Here is a 17,217-nt window from a genome sequence, read left to right as displayed (position 1 = left end):
ATCTGCATAGTTTCAAGATTCAATTTTATTTATCGAATTCAAATTTTGGAGTCAAACCTTGATTTTAAAAAGTCAAACAAATTGTTCATGGGGAAATTTGAGATCGTTTTTACGTTTTAAGTTAAATTAAAGGTTCAGATAGTTTCTAATAACGATGTAAAACCTTTTTCATGTTGAAACCATAGTCTAAAATAGCCTCAAATGTTGAATTCGATTTCAAGTTCACAAACGTTCATATTTACTGTTTCAGCTCCTTTTTATTTAATTTCTTTTGTTTTAATTAATTACATCAACTACTAAACATTTCTGTTATGTTTATCAATCCTTAAAACAATTCATTACACTGAGTCATGTTTGATTTCGTCTGTGATCGATTTTCAATTGAAGCAGAAGAAGGGAAATTGAACAGAAAGTAAAATCAGGGTAAATAAATAAAATTGGGGTTTTAATTCAGAAAACGTAAACAGCTCAATGGTTAAGGGATGGTTCGGGTTAGCGTGTGGTCACGGGTTCGAGTCCAGGGGCTGTTATATTTTTGGAACCCATTTCAAAGGAGGTAGTTTTCTAATTTTATATTTATTATTATTATTATTATTATTATTATTATTATTATTATTATTATTATTATTATTATTATTATTATTATTATTATTATTATTATTATTAATTATTATTATGATTATTGTTATTATCATTAGTTATCAATATTACAACTAATATTATAATTATTATTAATATCATCATGAATATAAGTATCATAACCATTATTAGTATTATTATTGATATTATGATCATTAGTAATTATTATTATTGTTATGTTAATATTAATAATATGATCTATATTATTATCATTTTTATTATTAAGAAATATCATTAAGTATTATTATTAGTGTTATTATTAGTATTAATATTGATATAAGTATTATTATTAAGATTACCATTAGTAAAAAGATTGTCATAATTATTATTGACTTTATTGTCAAGTTAAGTATTACTATAACTATCATATTATAATTTATTATTAAAAAAAATAAGTATTATTATCATAACTAAAATTATTAGTATCATCATTAATATTAATATTAAGATTATTATTATTATTACCACTAATATGATTATGAGTATTATTATTTATATTATCATGAGTACTATTATCATATAATTATCAAAATCATTATCAAAACTGTCTTTAACAGTAAAATTAATATTTTTACAATTGTAATTATTAATATCATTATTATTATCATTAATGGAATCATTAGCGTTATTATCATTATTATTAATATCATTATTATCATTTTCACCATTACTAATATTATATTAGTATTATTATAATTACTATTTTTAACAAACAAATCATATTATATATATATATATATATATATATATATATATATATATATATATATATATATATATATATATATATATATATATATATATATATATATTCGTCCGATTTCAATTATGTGTGTTAATATATATACAAATGATATAGGTTCGTGAATCCAAGGCCAACCCTGCATTGTTCAATATCGTCATATGTATTTTTACTACAAAATACAGTATTATGAGTTTCATTTGCTCCCTTTTTAAATGCTTTTGCAATATATATTTTGGGACTGAGAATACATGCGCTGCCTTTATAAATGTTTGACGAAATAGACACAATTACTTAAAACTACATTCTATGGTTGGATTATTAAATCGAATATCACCCCTTTTAGCTTGGTAACCTAAGAATTAGGCAGACGAGAGGTTCTGTTCCTAATTGACGTGAATCCTAAAGATAGATCTATTGGACCTAACAACCCCCATTCAGGTTATGGATGGCTTTAGTACTTCGAGGTTTATATTATACAGACGAGAGGTTCTGTTTGGTGATATTCTATGCATTAAAGTTAATGTCGGTTACCAGGTGTTCAATTTATATGAATGATTTTATCTTTATGCAGACGAGAGGTTCTGCTTATAAATATGAAAATCTTGTGGTCTATTAAAATTATAGAAATGATTGATTATGATAAACCTATGAACTCACCAACCTTTTGATTGACACTTGTAAGCATGTTTATTCTCAGGTATGAAAGAAATCTTCCGCTGTGCATTTGCTCATTTTAGAGATATATTACTTGGAGTCATTCATGACATATTTCAAAAGACGTTGCATTTGAGTCGTTGAGTTCATCAAGATTATTATTAAGTCAATTATAGTTGGATATATTATAAAATGGTATGCATTCCGTCAACTTTCGATGTAATGAAAGTTTGTATTTTAAAAACGAATGCAATGTTTGTAAAATGTATCATATAGAGGTCAAGTACCTTGCGATGTAACCAAATGTAATGTATTCGTCCAGATGGATTAGGACGGGTCGTTATAGGTGGTATCAGAGCGGTGGTCTTAGCGAACCAGGTCTTGTATTAGTGTGTCTAACTGATAGTTGTTTAGATGCATTAGTGAGTCTGGACTTCGACCATGTCTGCATGTCAAAAGTTTTGCTTATCATTTCTTGTCGAAAATTACCTGCTTATCATTCTTAGGGAATCATTTGCTTATCATTTTTAATTTAGACATATCTTACTGCCTGGATTGCATGAATAGTGTACAGACAAAAATTTATATCATAGCGTATCTGTTACTGTAAGCTTTGCCTAACATATTCCGTAAATTCCTCCGTAATTTACGACATCTCTTGTTCTATATATAGATATTCTATGTAATTGGAATATCATCTGATATCCAAAAATCATTTCATATCAAAAACCCTTTATCTAACCGTACAAGATGGAACTCGCAATTAGTTCAAATTCCTCGAATTTCGATAGCTATTCCGACATGGATATTCACCTGAGCTCCGCAAGCAGTGTAACCGGAATGGATCAACCAATCAGCCTTCATCAATTCTGGAGGAATTGGGGATGAGTTCGTAGTCGACTTAATCAATGGAGACGAGAAGAAGGCGATCCTTTCCACCAACCATATTGCTCTATTGGCAAAGAACCTGAAGCACTTATCGGCGAACCAGTCCGAAACACCATTTTCACCCTCATTGCCAAAATATCTCGCAACGATTATATAATGTCTAACCATTCGAAACCTTATTCATCCGCTCATTCCAACCGTCAACCATCCCGGAGTAATAGAAGAAGTCAACGAGCTTCGCGCCCGAGTAACAACTTTGGAGAGTATGGTGCACAACTTACAAGCACCAGCAGCGTCACCGGCATCAACAGTACCATCAACAACAACATCCGCAATACACGCCTCAACATCACAATCTACACCTCGAACATAATCTTCGTTCTACATATCGTTCTACATCGAAGATTCTTTTGTACTAACTGTTAATGGTGAAAATATTTTAACGGGTAGGTAATACCTGATGAATATTTAGATTTCACATTAATAAGTACCCTGTACATTCTTCAAATTCGATTCAACAGTCATTTACTATCCTACTTACATCCACAGTTATACGAATCCGTTCACCACAGAATAACCATTTTTATTCAATTTCATATTTGGATTCTGACTTATCAAAATCCAACAAGTGGCATAATGAAGAAAACATTGGACAAAAATAAAATTTGTTAGAAACAAACAAATTAACTATAAGAAATTCTGTTAAGAATCCACGCTAACAAAATTCTAGCTAACTGTTCCTAGCTAACTGTTAATTCTCTATTACATTATCGCAATTTTAATTATCGTAATTTAATTATCACAATTTAATTATCGCAATTTATTTTTCGCAATTTTTAATTCTTGCAATTTTATTTATCGTCATTTAATTTCTGTTATTTACTTTACGCACTTTAAATATCATCGGATAAATCGGGACACATATACAATTGACATATCATATCGACGCATCTATATATATTAATTGGAATAACCATGGACACTCTATATGCGGTAATGATCGAGTTAGCTATACAGGGTTGAGGTTGATTCCAAAATAATATATATACTTTGAGTTGTGATCGAGTCTGAGACATGTATACAATGGGTCACGATACGTATTAATTAATTCGAATACTATATATTAAACAATATATGAATTATTGAATTACTAACTGTGAACTATTAATTGTGGACTACTAACATTGGACAATTAAAATGAATTAAAATATTGATTATAACATATGAAACTAAACATTTCTTCAAGTTTGCCACTTGATTACATCTTAAACCTCATTTGTATGTTGACGATTACAATCTGCGTTCAAACCTTTCATGATTCTTGAAAACACCTCAATCGAGAGGATGAACCAACCGCACTTCATCTACGGAAGGAAAGATTTAAGCATATAGTTATGCACCTGAAAAACTCTCAGAAACTGAGTAAACATTTAACATGTAGCTGTGCTAATTCTTTTAGCGTTATTATTACCGAAAATAACTTTGCAACTCCTGATCGAGATAGCCAGTTTTGTCACAGCTCCAGCAAGTCAACTTCAATTATTCTTTCGAATCAACCTTATTATAACCTTGATATATATGCGTGCTCTTTTATTGTTACCAGGGAACCTTTCTTATTCCATCATATTACCAGCATACGTACCAGCAACCTCGTTGCACTTTGGCTTAAATCTCTCCGACAAATCACTATATTTATCTATTGAAGTCTTATCATGAACTCATCCACATCTTGTAACTAGAATTGCCGTACCAAATACCGAGAATCAGCAATCAGTATTTTGAAACCTCGCAGCATGTCTACATCAACATTTATATGTATACATATAACATTTATCTCTTAGAATTATGATCTTCCATTCTGAATTTCTGAAAAGCGCTTAGTCTATGAATCGGTTTTCTGAGTTTTGAAAAAGCTGATGAAGCAGTGAAAACTGAAGACTGCCTAAACAGTCAGAAGTTTGATAATAAAGAATGGCATGCTGAAAAATGAATTGAGCAAACCATACTTTGAACAAATCACAAGGACTAAACTTGTACATAAAGAATCCAGATGATTCTATTTCTGATGAAATCTTTAGCGAATACCTTGTTCCGTAATTGTTCTAAATCATTGTGAATGAATTTCTTCATCACATTTTGATTGTAGAATTATAAGATACTATCGTATCTTTCATTATAAATATCCTCTATATTTCTGAAGATATCTTCATAAATATTCTTGTCCGATATTAATTATCTCTCTGCGCTATCTGTGTTACATCATAAAAGAAACTATTTTAGTTTCTAAATTATGAAACCTTCAAGTTTAAAATATGAATGTTATTGAAGTAGTGTTGGGAACTGAAGCATGAGTTAGTATAATATAATGAGACTTGATCAACGTGATTATATTACAGTAAGTCATGCTGTGTTTCTAATGGGACATGATGATTCACAGATCATAACGTCATCATGTGTCATGTTACATAACTCTTTCATTCTGATGATTTGGAAATATGAATAAAAGTATAGAAAATGGGAACGATGGAAAATAATGGAACGGAAAAAGTTTAAATTATAATGGAAATATTTGACAGAGTAATCGAGGCAGATCATCGTATTTAATTATAAAGATTTTAATTTTCTTACTCGCCGAAGAATCAAATCTTATAGATTTCGAAGATTTTCTTTTAATTCCTTGAATTCCTGAAATCCACCGTGACTACATCAAAAGTTAAATCTCTATCTCAATCTTTTGTGACAACTTCACTCGTACGCTTCATATAATCGAATCGTTTTATCTATTTACTCAATATTGATAAAATTCTATTTATCAACTAATATTCGTCATAAAAACATTCTTATTGTTAGCTATGACGATCTCACTCAAATTTCGGGACGAAATTTCTTTAACGGGTAGGTACTGTGACGACCCGAAAATTTTTGACCAAATTTAAACTTAATCTTTATATGTTTCCGACACGATAAGCAAAGTCTGTAATGTTGAAGTCTCAAAAATTTTGAACTACGTTCATGGATTCATTTAACCTTTGACCAGTCCCGACGATTCACGAGCATTAGTTTGTAAATAAATAGGTACATATAAATATAAATATATGTACATATATAATATTTTGAATCCATAAAGTATACTTTAAACATTAGGAATTAAAAATGTAAAATAATAAATAGAATAAATAAATTACCATTATACATATATATTATTATGAGTCTATATATGAATTCTAATAATAATTATTAATATATTGTGATATATAATATTTAATAAATATTATTATATAATATAGTGTAAAGTTAATATATTATTTGTAATTACAAGTTAAAATAAAAATGATATATCAATATTATTATTATTACTTTCATTATTATTAGTAATATTAAAATTGATATTAATATTTGTGTTATTAGTATTACTAATTCTAATATGAGATATAAAATAAATAAAATTTGATAAGTATAAGTTATTATATTATTATTATTATAAATATCATTAATAATATTAATATCCTTATAACTAATATTATTTTAAATATCATTAATAATATTATCATTTTTATTATTATCTTTATCAATATTATTATTATTAATATCATTAAAGTTATTATTATTAGAAAATAATACAATCTATTATTTTTATCATTAATAATATTAGTACTTCTATTATTATTATTATTATTATTATTATTATTATTATTATTATTATTATTATTATTATTATTATTATTATTATTATTATTTCTATTATTATTATTATTAATCAGTATTATTAGTATAATAATTATTATTATTAATAGTATATCTATATCTATATTATTTATAAATCATAAAAAATACAGAAAAAGATGTACGATTCTATTTAGCATAGCTTTCAAACTATTCTTAATTGATTCTTCAATCCATAATTTCATACGATCTAGGAATCAGTCACAGGAACTATCCAAAATCAGTTAGAAATCGTTTTCTCTTTTATTTGTTTTATTTTTATTTTTTCTTTATTTTTTTTTTGTCTGATTGAGAATTTATACACACGTCCTTTATATAAATGATCAATTTCAGTGTTAATCAGTTTATACGACTTTCTATCACTAACTATAACCTATACATTGCATCTATCTACTTCAATTTGATCAAATTAATCCAAAACCCGAAGAACAACCGATCGCCACCTCTGTTCTTGATTTATTTTACCATTACCTCAAATTCGAAACCCATTTTAAAATCGTTAATTGCAGATATGTTAGAAATCGATCGTTTAAACTATCTGCATAGTTTCAAGATTCAATTTTATCTATCGAATTCAAATTTTGGAGTCAAACCTTGATTTTAAAAAGTCAAACAAATTGTTCATGGGGAAATTTGAGATCGTTTTTACGTTTTAAGTTAAATTAAAGGTTCAGATAGTTTCTAATAAAAATGTAAAACCTTTATCATGTTGAAACCATAGTCTAAAATAGCCTCAAATGTTGAATTCGATTTCAAGTTCACAATTATTGATAAGAAACGTCTCAAAATTACAAGAGTACAAGATGCGAAACGCAAAGTACAAGATATTAAATTATACGCAAGGACGTTCGAAAATCCGGAACCGGGACCAAAGTCAACTCTCAACGCTCGACGCAACGGACTAAAAATTACAAGTTAACTATGCACATAAATAAAATATAATATTTAAATAATTCTTATAATTATTTATATATTATATTATTATTTATAAACGTCGGCAAGAAAGAAAACAAAGGCATGTGAACTTCACCAGCTGGCCATGCGATTGCATGACCTTGAAGAGTAATCTTCATGCGATCGCATGGAGGCCTTTTTCAGCCCACAGGCCTATAAATTCGCGTGTTTGGCTCAGTTTATATATCATATATCCATCTCTCTATCTATACGTAAATATATTTATATTTATATTATAATTTTAATTTTAATTTTAAATTCTAATAATAAGGGTATGTTTGCGAATGTTGTAAGGGTGTAAGTTGAAATTCTGTCCGTGTAACGCTACACTATTTTTAATCACTGTAAGTTATGGTTAATATTATTTTTAATTTAATGTCTCGTAGCTAAGTTATTATTATACTTATTTAAAACGAAGTAATCATGATGTTGGGCTAAATTATTAAGATTGGGTAATTGGACTTTGTACCATAATTGGGGTTTGGACAAAAAAACGACACTTGTGGAAATTAGACTATGGGCTATTAATGGGCTTTATATTAACTAAATGATACCTCGTTAATTTAATATATAGACTTATAATTTGACGTATTTATATATAACCACATACGCTTGACTGGCACGGTGGGCGGGATATCTATAAGTACCAATAATTGTTCATTTTACCGGACACGGAACTGGATTAATAGTTAGTAGACTTGTTGAAACAGGGGTGGATTACATTCAAGGGTAATTGGTGTAATTGTTAACAAAGTAGTAAAACCTTGGTTTACACTCAGTCGATAACCTGGTGTATTCATTAAACAAAGTATTAAAACCTTGTTACAATTCGAATCCCCAATTAGTTGGAATATTTGACTTCGGGAATAAGAATAATTTGGCGAAGACTTTCGCACTTTATATTTATGCCTGATGGACTATTATGGACAAATCTGTATGGACATATCGAATAATCCAGAACAAAGGACAATTAACCCATGAGAATAAACTAAAAACAACACGTCAAACATCATGATTATGGAAGTTTAAATAAGCATAATTCCTTTATTTCATATTTAATTTCCTTTATTTTATATTTAATTGCACTTTTAATTATCACACTTTTATTTATTGTCATTGTATTTAATTGCACTTTTAATTATCGTACTCTTTAATTATCGCAATTTTATTTTATCGCACTTTTATTTATCGCAATTTCATTATCGTTATTTACTTTACGCTTTAAATTAAGTTATATTTATTTTTAATATTTTACATTAGGTTTTAACTGCGACTAAAGTTTTAAAAATCGACAAACCGGTCATTAAACGGTAAAAACCCCCTTTTTATAATAATAATATTACTTATATATATATATATTTTTATTTTTATAAGTTAAACTAATATAGCGTTAAGCTTGTTTAAGTGTATCCCTGTGGAACGAACCAGACTTACTAAAAACTACACTACTGTACGATTAGGCACACTGCCTATAAGTGTTGTAGCAAGGTTTAGGTATATCCATTCTATAAATAAATAAATATCTTGTGTAAAATTGTATCATATTTAATAGTATTTCGTTATAAAAATAATACTATTTCCTAGTACACCTCACACACATCAAGTATTTTTGGCTCCGCTGCCGGGGACAGCCAAAGCGAAACGCTATAAAAAAATATATTTATTTTTAAAAAAGTTTGTTCAAAATATATAATATATAAAATTATAAAGTAATTTATTTCTATTTTAGTTTTTTACAATTAAGTTTTTATTTAATTTATATAAATATTTTATATAAATATCAAAAACAGAAAAAAAAATTTAATTAAAACTGAGTATTGGGCCGAAACCAGTCGAAGCCCAACACTGTTTTTATTTAAATATCGAAGTGGGCCGACTGTTTTTAGCCCAATACTTAATCCGGTAATATTCATCTCCGCGATCTCGGAGTAGAAAAGGCAGAGAGCTTCGAGATCGCGTAGCACACCCTGACACGCCTGGTCAAACCCTAATTCAGCATTAATTACGGAGTATATTTAATTATTATTATTATAAAACCCTAATTAGGTTATAATTAATTTATTATTTAGTTTAGTTTTTATTATTTAATTTATATTATTTAGTTTATTTAGTATAATTAAATTATAAAATTAATAGTTTTATAAAATAAATAATATAAAAATAATATTTTTATAAAAAATTGTACTTTTTACAACTTTAAGTTTATTTTTATATTTTGTATCTTTTTATTTTTTTAGCTTAATATTTGTATTTTTTTGCTCGTATTTAGTTTTAAGTCATAGTTTTTTCCATAGTTATTTTTATTTCTAGATTCTTAGGCTTTGCCGTAAAATCCCTTAAGTGCTTTTTCTTTAGACTGAGATTTAGGTGCTTTAGAATTTTGCGAAGCCGTTTTATAAAATTTAGTACCTTTTTAAGTTTTTGCCATTTTGGATATAGTATTCCTTTTAAGCTTTAATATTTTTAGACACAACTTTTAATTCTTAGTTTTTAGACTTTTTAAGTTTCGACGCGCTACTTTCTTATTTTTATTTTTTGACGCCTATTATTTTTCGACGTTTTTCGACGCACTCTTTTTCTTTCTTATTTCTCGACGCTCTAGTTTTAGGACATAGAATTTTCTATTACTTCTCTAAAATTTCTTTAAATTACGAAAAATTATTTTAAGTGGTTAAATTGATAGACATCAAAATTTTCTGGTTCGTAGTAATAGTTGGATTTGTACGTGGACTGGGTTATTGGAGCCAAACAGTACTCAATTATATTGAGACCAAACGAATCCTGCCCCTCTGCTGCATCTTTTGGCTATTCGAAACGTGGGCAAAATCAGAAAAGTCTATTAATGCACCGAGCAAAACGTTCACCACCTTTTGTACGTTCACCACCTGTAACTCGATCAAGACATCTAGCAAATATTGTCTCCGTTGATTTTTCTTTAGAATCGTCATCCAGTCGACCAAGTACTCCAATTCAAATTTTCGATAATCCATTTTTTGAACCCAACCTCACAATTGAGAATCCGGAGAATATTCAGGGACAATTCATAGATCCTGAACCATTAATCTTTCCTCCGGAACCACCAATCATTCAAACAGAGATTATTTAGGAACCAACCATTAAATCAGAATCCTATAGTGATTTAGATTTAACAAATTCAATCATGAAAAATCTGGAACCTCTAAGTATGGAAGACCGAATGAGAGCTAAACGCACTGGCCAAGGTCACGCAATTACTCAACCTGACATAAATGCGCCAGATTATGAAATCAAAGGACAAATCCTACACATGGTAACTAATCAATGCCAATTTAGTGGTGCGCCGAAGGAAGATTCAAATGAACATCTTCGTACCTTTAATAGGATCTGCACAATATTTAAAATCAGAGAAGTTGAGGATGAACAGATATATCTCATGTTATTTCCCTGGACTTTAAAGGGAGAAGCCAAAGATTGGTTGGAATCATTATCTGAAGGGGCGATTGATACATGGGACGTTTTAGTTGAAAAATTTCTTAAACAATTCTTTCCGACATCTAAAGCCGTAAGACTTCAAGGAGAAATTGTTACATTCACACAAAAGCCAAATGAAACTTTATATGAAGCGTGGACAAGATTTGGAAAGTTATTGAGAGGATGTCCGCAACATGGTTTAGACACTTATCAAATAGTGCAAATATTCTACCAAGGATGCGACATCACTACAAGGAAAGACATCGATATAGCAGCTGGTGGTTCTATTATGAAGAAAACCGCAACTGACGCTTACAAAATTATTGATAACACTGCTTCCCACTCACATGAGTGGCACCAAGAAAAAGATATCGTTAGATCATCTAAAGCAGCTAGAGCCGATTCTAGCCATGACTTAGATTCCATTTCCGAAAAAATAGATGCTGTCGAGAGACGAATGGAAAAGATGACTAAAGATATTCACTCAATACGAATTAGTTGTGAGCAGTGTGGAGGACCACATTTGACAAAAGATTGTCTCAGTATTGAACTAACAATGGAACAAAGAGAGAATGTTTCATACATAAACCAAAGGCATGGAAATAATTATCAGAATAATTATCAACCGCCAAGACCAATATACAATCAAAACCAGAATTATAACCGAAATGTTCCATACAACAACCAACAAGGTCCAAGTAATCAACAAGTATCCAATAATACTTACAACCAGCAAAGACCTAATTTTCAAAACAAACCACCACAAACCGATGATAAAAAGCCAAATTTAGAAGATATGATGTCGAAGCTAGTTGATTCTCAAACTCAATTTTTCACATCTCAGAAACAAACCAATGAACAAAATGCTCAAGCATTTAGAAATCAACAAGCTTCTATTCAAAATTTGGAACAAGAAGTAAGTAACCTAGCAAGGTTGATAGGTGAAAGAAAACCGGGAAGTCTACCTAGTGATACAAATGCTAACCCCCGAAATGAAACAGCTAAAGCCATTACCACAAGAAGTGGTATTACACTTAAACCACCTGAAATACCTGTAATTTCTGATGAAGCTATTCCTACTCCACAAGAACCACAATCTGAACAAGATAAGGAAAAAAAACCGGTAGTTGAAAAGGTTAATAACACAGTTAAGGCTAAACCTTATGTTAAACCATACCAACCACCACTTCCTTACCCGAGTAAAATGAGAAAAGAGAGACTTGAAGCCGAGCAATCCAAATTCTTGGATATGTTTAAACAGATAAATGTCAATCTTCCTTTCATTGATGTGATTTCAGGAATGCCTAGATATGCTAAATTCTTGAAAGATCTAATCATAAATAGAAAGAAAATGGAAGAACTCTCGGCTGTTACTATGAATGCTAATTGTTCTGCAGTGCTGTTGAATAAGATACCAGAAAAATTATCAGATTCAGGAAGTTTCACAATTCCATGGTTTCTGGGTAGTCTTAGTTCAATAGAAGCATTGGCAGACTTAGGTGCTAGTATAAATTTAATGCCGTATTCACTATACGCTAAACTAGACCTTGGGGAATTGAAACCAACACGAATAAGCATACAACTAGCCGATCGATCAGTAAAATATCCTAGAGGGATAATGGAGAATATGCTAGTTAAAGTTGGAACTTTAGTATTTTCAGTAGATTTTGTTATTCTGGACATGGAAGAAGATTCTCGAGTACCTCTCATATTAGGAAGACCATTCTTAAACACGGCTAAAGCAATAATAGACGTGTTTGGTAAGAAACTGACCCTAAGTATAGAGGACGAGAGTGTTACCTTTTCAGTTGATAGAGCCATGCAACAACCGCAATCTGCAGATGATACATGTTATTATATTCAAACTATAGAATCACATGCAGAATTGTTAGAAGAATTTCCAGAATTACAAGGAACAGGAGAATGTTCTTTAGAAGAAGGAACTAAACCAATTGATGAAACTGAAATGATAGCTACACTTATGGCTAATGGATATGAACCAACAATAGAAGAAATTCAAATGCTAAAAGAAAAAGACAGATATCGATACAAATCATCGATAGAAGAACCACCGACATTAGAGTTAAAGCCACTTCCAAACCATTTGGAATATGCTTATTTACATGGTGAATCTGAATTACCTGTAATAATATCGTCTTCTCTTACTGAAAATGAAAAATCTAAACTCATTTCTGTGCTAAAAGCTCATAAACCAGCCATTGCATGGAAGATTCATGGCATTAAAGGAATAAGTCCTTCGTATTGTACACATAAAATCCTTATGGAAGAAGGTCATAAAACGTATGTGCAACGCCAACGAAGACTAAATCCTAATATGCAAGATGTTGTTAAGAAAGAAATTATTAAACTGCTAGATGCAGGTTTAATTTATCCAATCTCTGATAGTCCATGGGTAAGCCCAGTTCAATGCGTACCTAAGAAGGGTGGCATGACTGTCATCACAAATGAGAAAAATGAGGTTATTCCTACAAGGACTGTAACAGGATGGCGTGTTTGTATTGATTATAGAAAATTGAATGACGCCACCAGAAAAGATCACTTTCCCTTACCTTTCATTGATCAAATGTTGGAAAGATTAGCCGGAAATAGTTACTATTGTTTTCTTGATGGTTTTTCGGGATATTTTCAAATTCCAATAGCACCCGAAGACCAAGAGAAAACCACATTCACGTGCCCTTATGGTACTTTTGCTTACAAACGCATGCCATTTGGACTTTGCAACGCCCCTGCAACCTTTCAAAGGTGCATGATGGCGATTTTTCACGACATGATAGAAGAATGCATGGAAGTTTTCATGGATGACTTTTCAGTCTTCGGTGATACTTTTGAAACATGTCTAGTTAATCTTGAACGGATGCTTATTAGATGCGAACAATCAAATCTAGTTCTTAATTGGGAGAAATGCCATTTCATGGTTAAAGAAGGCATCGTTCTTGGTCATAAAATTTCAAAGGAAGGAATTGAAGTAGATAGAGCTAAAGTAGATGTAATTGCTAAACTTCCACATCCCACCAATGTTAGAGGAGTTAGAAGTTTTCTAGGGCATGCCGGTTTTTACCGACGTTTTATAAAAGATTTTTCTAAAATTACCACTCCTATGAATAAACTCCTAGAAAAGGATGCTCCATTCATCTTTTCGGATGAATGTATCAAATCTTTTAATATTCTTAAAGAAAAACTCACTAATGCGCCGATCATGATAACTCCAAATTGGAATCTACCATTTGAACTTATATGCGATGCAAGTGATTTTGCAATGGGAGCCGTTTTAGGACAAAGGATTGAAAAACGATTTCAACCTATTTATTATGCTAGTAAGACGTTACAAGGAGCACAAACGAATTATACAACTACTGAAAAAGAACTCCTTGCCATTGTCTTTGCTTTTGACAAATTTCGATCATATCTCGTTCTAGCAAAAACGGTCGTCTATATCGACCATTCTGCTCTTAGATACCTATTTTCGAAACAAGATGCTAAAACAAGATTAATCCGTTGGATCTTACTCTTACAAGAGTTCGATATTGAAATCCGAGATAAAAAGGGAGCAGAAAATCTCGCCGCTGATCATCTTTCTCGTCTTGAAAATCCCGAATTAGAAGTTCTAAATGAATCGGCCATACAAGACAACTTTCCTGATGAATATCTATTGAAGATAGATTATAATAAAATTCCATGGTTTGCAGACTATGCAAACTACTTAGTATGTGGATTCCTTGAAAAAGGATTGTCGTACCAAAAACGAAAGAAATTCTTTAGTGATATAAAACACTATTTCTGGGAAGATCCACATTTGTTTAAAAGTTGTCCCGATGGAATAATATGTCGATGTGTATTCGGAGACGAAGCTAGTCAAATCTTAAACCATTGTCACACAGGACCAACAGGAGGGCATTATGGGCCTCAACTCACAGCAAGAAAAGTTTACGATGCTGGATTCTATTGGCCTACAATTTTCAAAGACGCACACATTCTTTGTAAATCCTGTGATGCTTGTCAAAGGGCCGGAAAAATAAGTCAACATGATGAAATGCCACAAAATGTCATTCAAGTATGTGAAGTATTTGACATTTGGGGTATTGACTTTATGGGTCCATTTCCAAAATCTCATAATAATCTCTACATTCTCGTTGCCATTGATTATGTATCTAAATGGACGGAAGCATAAGCTCTCTCAACTAACGATGCACGAGTTGTAGTCAACTTTTTAAAACGTCTTTTTGCAAGGTTTGGAACACCGAAAGCTTTAATAAGTGATCGGGGTACTCATTTTTGTAATAATCAACTTGAGAAAGTTCTCAAAAGATATGGAGTAACTCATAAAATCTCCACCGCATATCATCCACAAACAAGTGGACAAGTTGAAACTACCAAAAGAGCTTTAAAACGTATTCTAGAAAAAACCGTAGGATCAAATCCGAAGGAATGGTCCATTAAATTGGAGGATGCACTCTGGGCTTTTAGAACAGCCTACAAAACTCCAATTGGTACCACACCTTTTAAACTCGTTTACGGAAAAGCATGTCATCTTCCAGTAGAAATTGAACACAAAGCATTTTGGGCTTTGAAGATATGTAATCTTGATTTACATGAAGCCGGACGTCTACGGTTAAGTTAATTAAACGAATTAGAAGAATTAAGACATGAAGCATACGAAAATTCGTTAATCTATAAAGAAAGAACGAAGAAATGGCATGATAAAAGAATCAGAAGTTCAAAAGAATTTAAAGAATGAGATAGAGTTCTTCTTTTCAATTCACGATTCAAGCTATTTTCTGGAAAATTGAAATTAAGATGGTCTGGACCATTTATAGTCAAAAGAGTTTTCCTGTATGGAACAGTAGAATTAATAAATTCAAATGAAATTGAATTTAAGGTTAATGGTCACAGAGTTAAATATTACATAGATAGTCCGATGGAAGTTGACAACGAAGTTAATCACAATTTCAACACCACAGCTAACTAAGTGTGGGGAGGTTCGAATCTTTTTAGGGTAATATGTATTTCTGTTAGAGTTAGATTTTCTGTTTTCGTGTAGTTCTCAAAAATGGAATCCGAATGGTCTTTCCCTAGCAGACCCTAAAGAACTAGTCTTCTTCCCCCATTCTGAATTTTTTTTTTTTAGGTTTTACGAGATGAAGACTTCATGTGAATTAAACCATGGTCTAATGCTACACGCTTTGATCACTAAACGTAATAATGACACCCTTTCAAGTGAAATAGTATCATTAATTAGAGGTAAATTGGACGGAGTAAGAAAAGAATCCAGGAACAAAAATAATAAGTTACAGTTTGGTAAAGGAAAATCAAAATCCGCAGCGAAAAGAAGAGCACGACACCTTGAAAGATGTCACAAATGCGGAAAATGGTCACACGAAGGAAAATGTTCGACGAATCAGACATATTCCAATACCGAATTTGTTACTTTATGCAGAGATGGACCGTTCATATGTTTCGAAGAAAAAACGTTGAATGCTCGAGGTTACGCCTATGTAGCTATGAAAAACCAATTAGTCCGACTATCTTATGAGTGGGCTAAAGCAGGTCACTAAGAATTCTATTTCACAGGTAAGTTTGTACAGTTTTCAGTTTTTATTTTTAACCTTTTGATAATAAATGCTAAATCGTTCGCTATAAAGTATTAAATTGCTACTCAATAAAATTAGGTTTCGTGACCGAAATTATTGATATCATACAAAAATTTATTACATCACTGCGAAATTTACCGTTTATTCTTAAGGTATAAATATCTTTAATCAATCAACCCAAAATATTTCAGAAATTCGTCAGGAGTAAAACTATGTAATATAGCCGAAATTACTTTACCGAAAAGAGGGGCGTATGTTTTTGATAATATTTGATTGATTAAAGTGGGATAAAAGACCAAAAAGATTTTTAATTTTATTTTTACTTTGTTTTTAAAATTAATATTAAAATAATATTGTAAACTTTTTAAATCAATATATTTAAAATTGTAAATATTTGAAAAAATTAATATTTTTAATATAAGTTTGTATGTATAAAAACAAAAATATAATTTAAGTTTGGTGTAAATTTTTAATATGAATTTTTAATTTTATGCATTTTAAATTTAAGTTTGGTGTGAATTTAAAAACAAAAAAAAAATTTACTTTATTTCGTTA

At 30.4% G+C, this 17,217-nt stretch overlaps 1 non-coding gene across 1 annotated transcript; it reads right to left on the bottom strand.

Annotated features, from left to right (window-relative positions):
* Positions 1-11,147: 11,147 nt before the first annotated feature.
* Positions 11,148-11,254, bottom strand: LOC139869554 (small nucleolar RNA R71). Its single transcript, XR_011766161.1, has one exon. It is a non-coding gene; the product is annotated as a small nucleolar RNA R71 (small nucleolar RNA).
* Between the last annotated feature and the right edge of the window lie 5,963 nt (positions 11,255-17,217).

This window comes from Rutidosis leptorrhynchoides, chromosome 9 (genome assembly GCF_046630445.1).
Source record: "Rutidosis leptorrhynchoides isolate AG116_Rl617_1_P2 chromosome 9, CSIRO_AGI_Rlap_v1, whole genome shotgun sequence".
In the NCBI taxonomy this organism is placed as follows: domain Eukaryota; kingdom Viridiplantae; phylum Streptophyta; class Magnoliopsida; order Asterales; family Asteraceae; genus Rutidosis; species Rutidosis leptorrhynchoides.
This window is presented reverse-complemented; position numbering and strand designations above follow the sequence as displayed.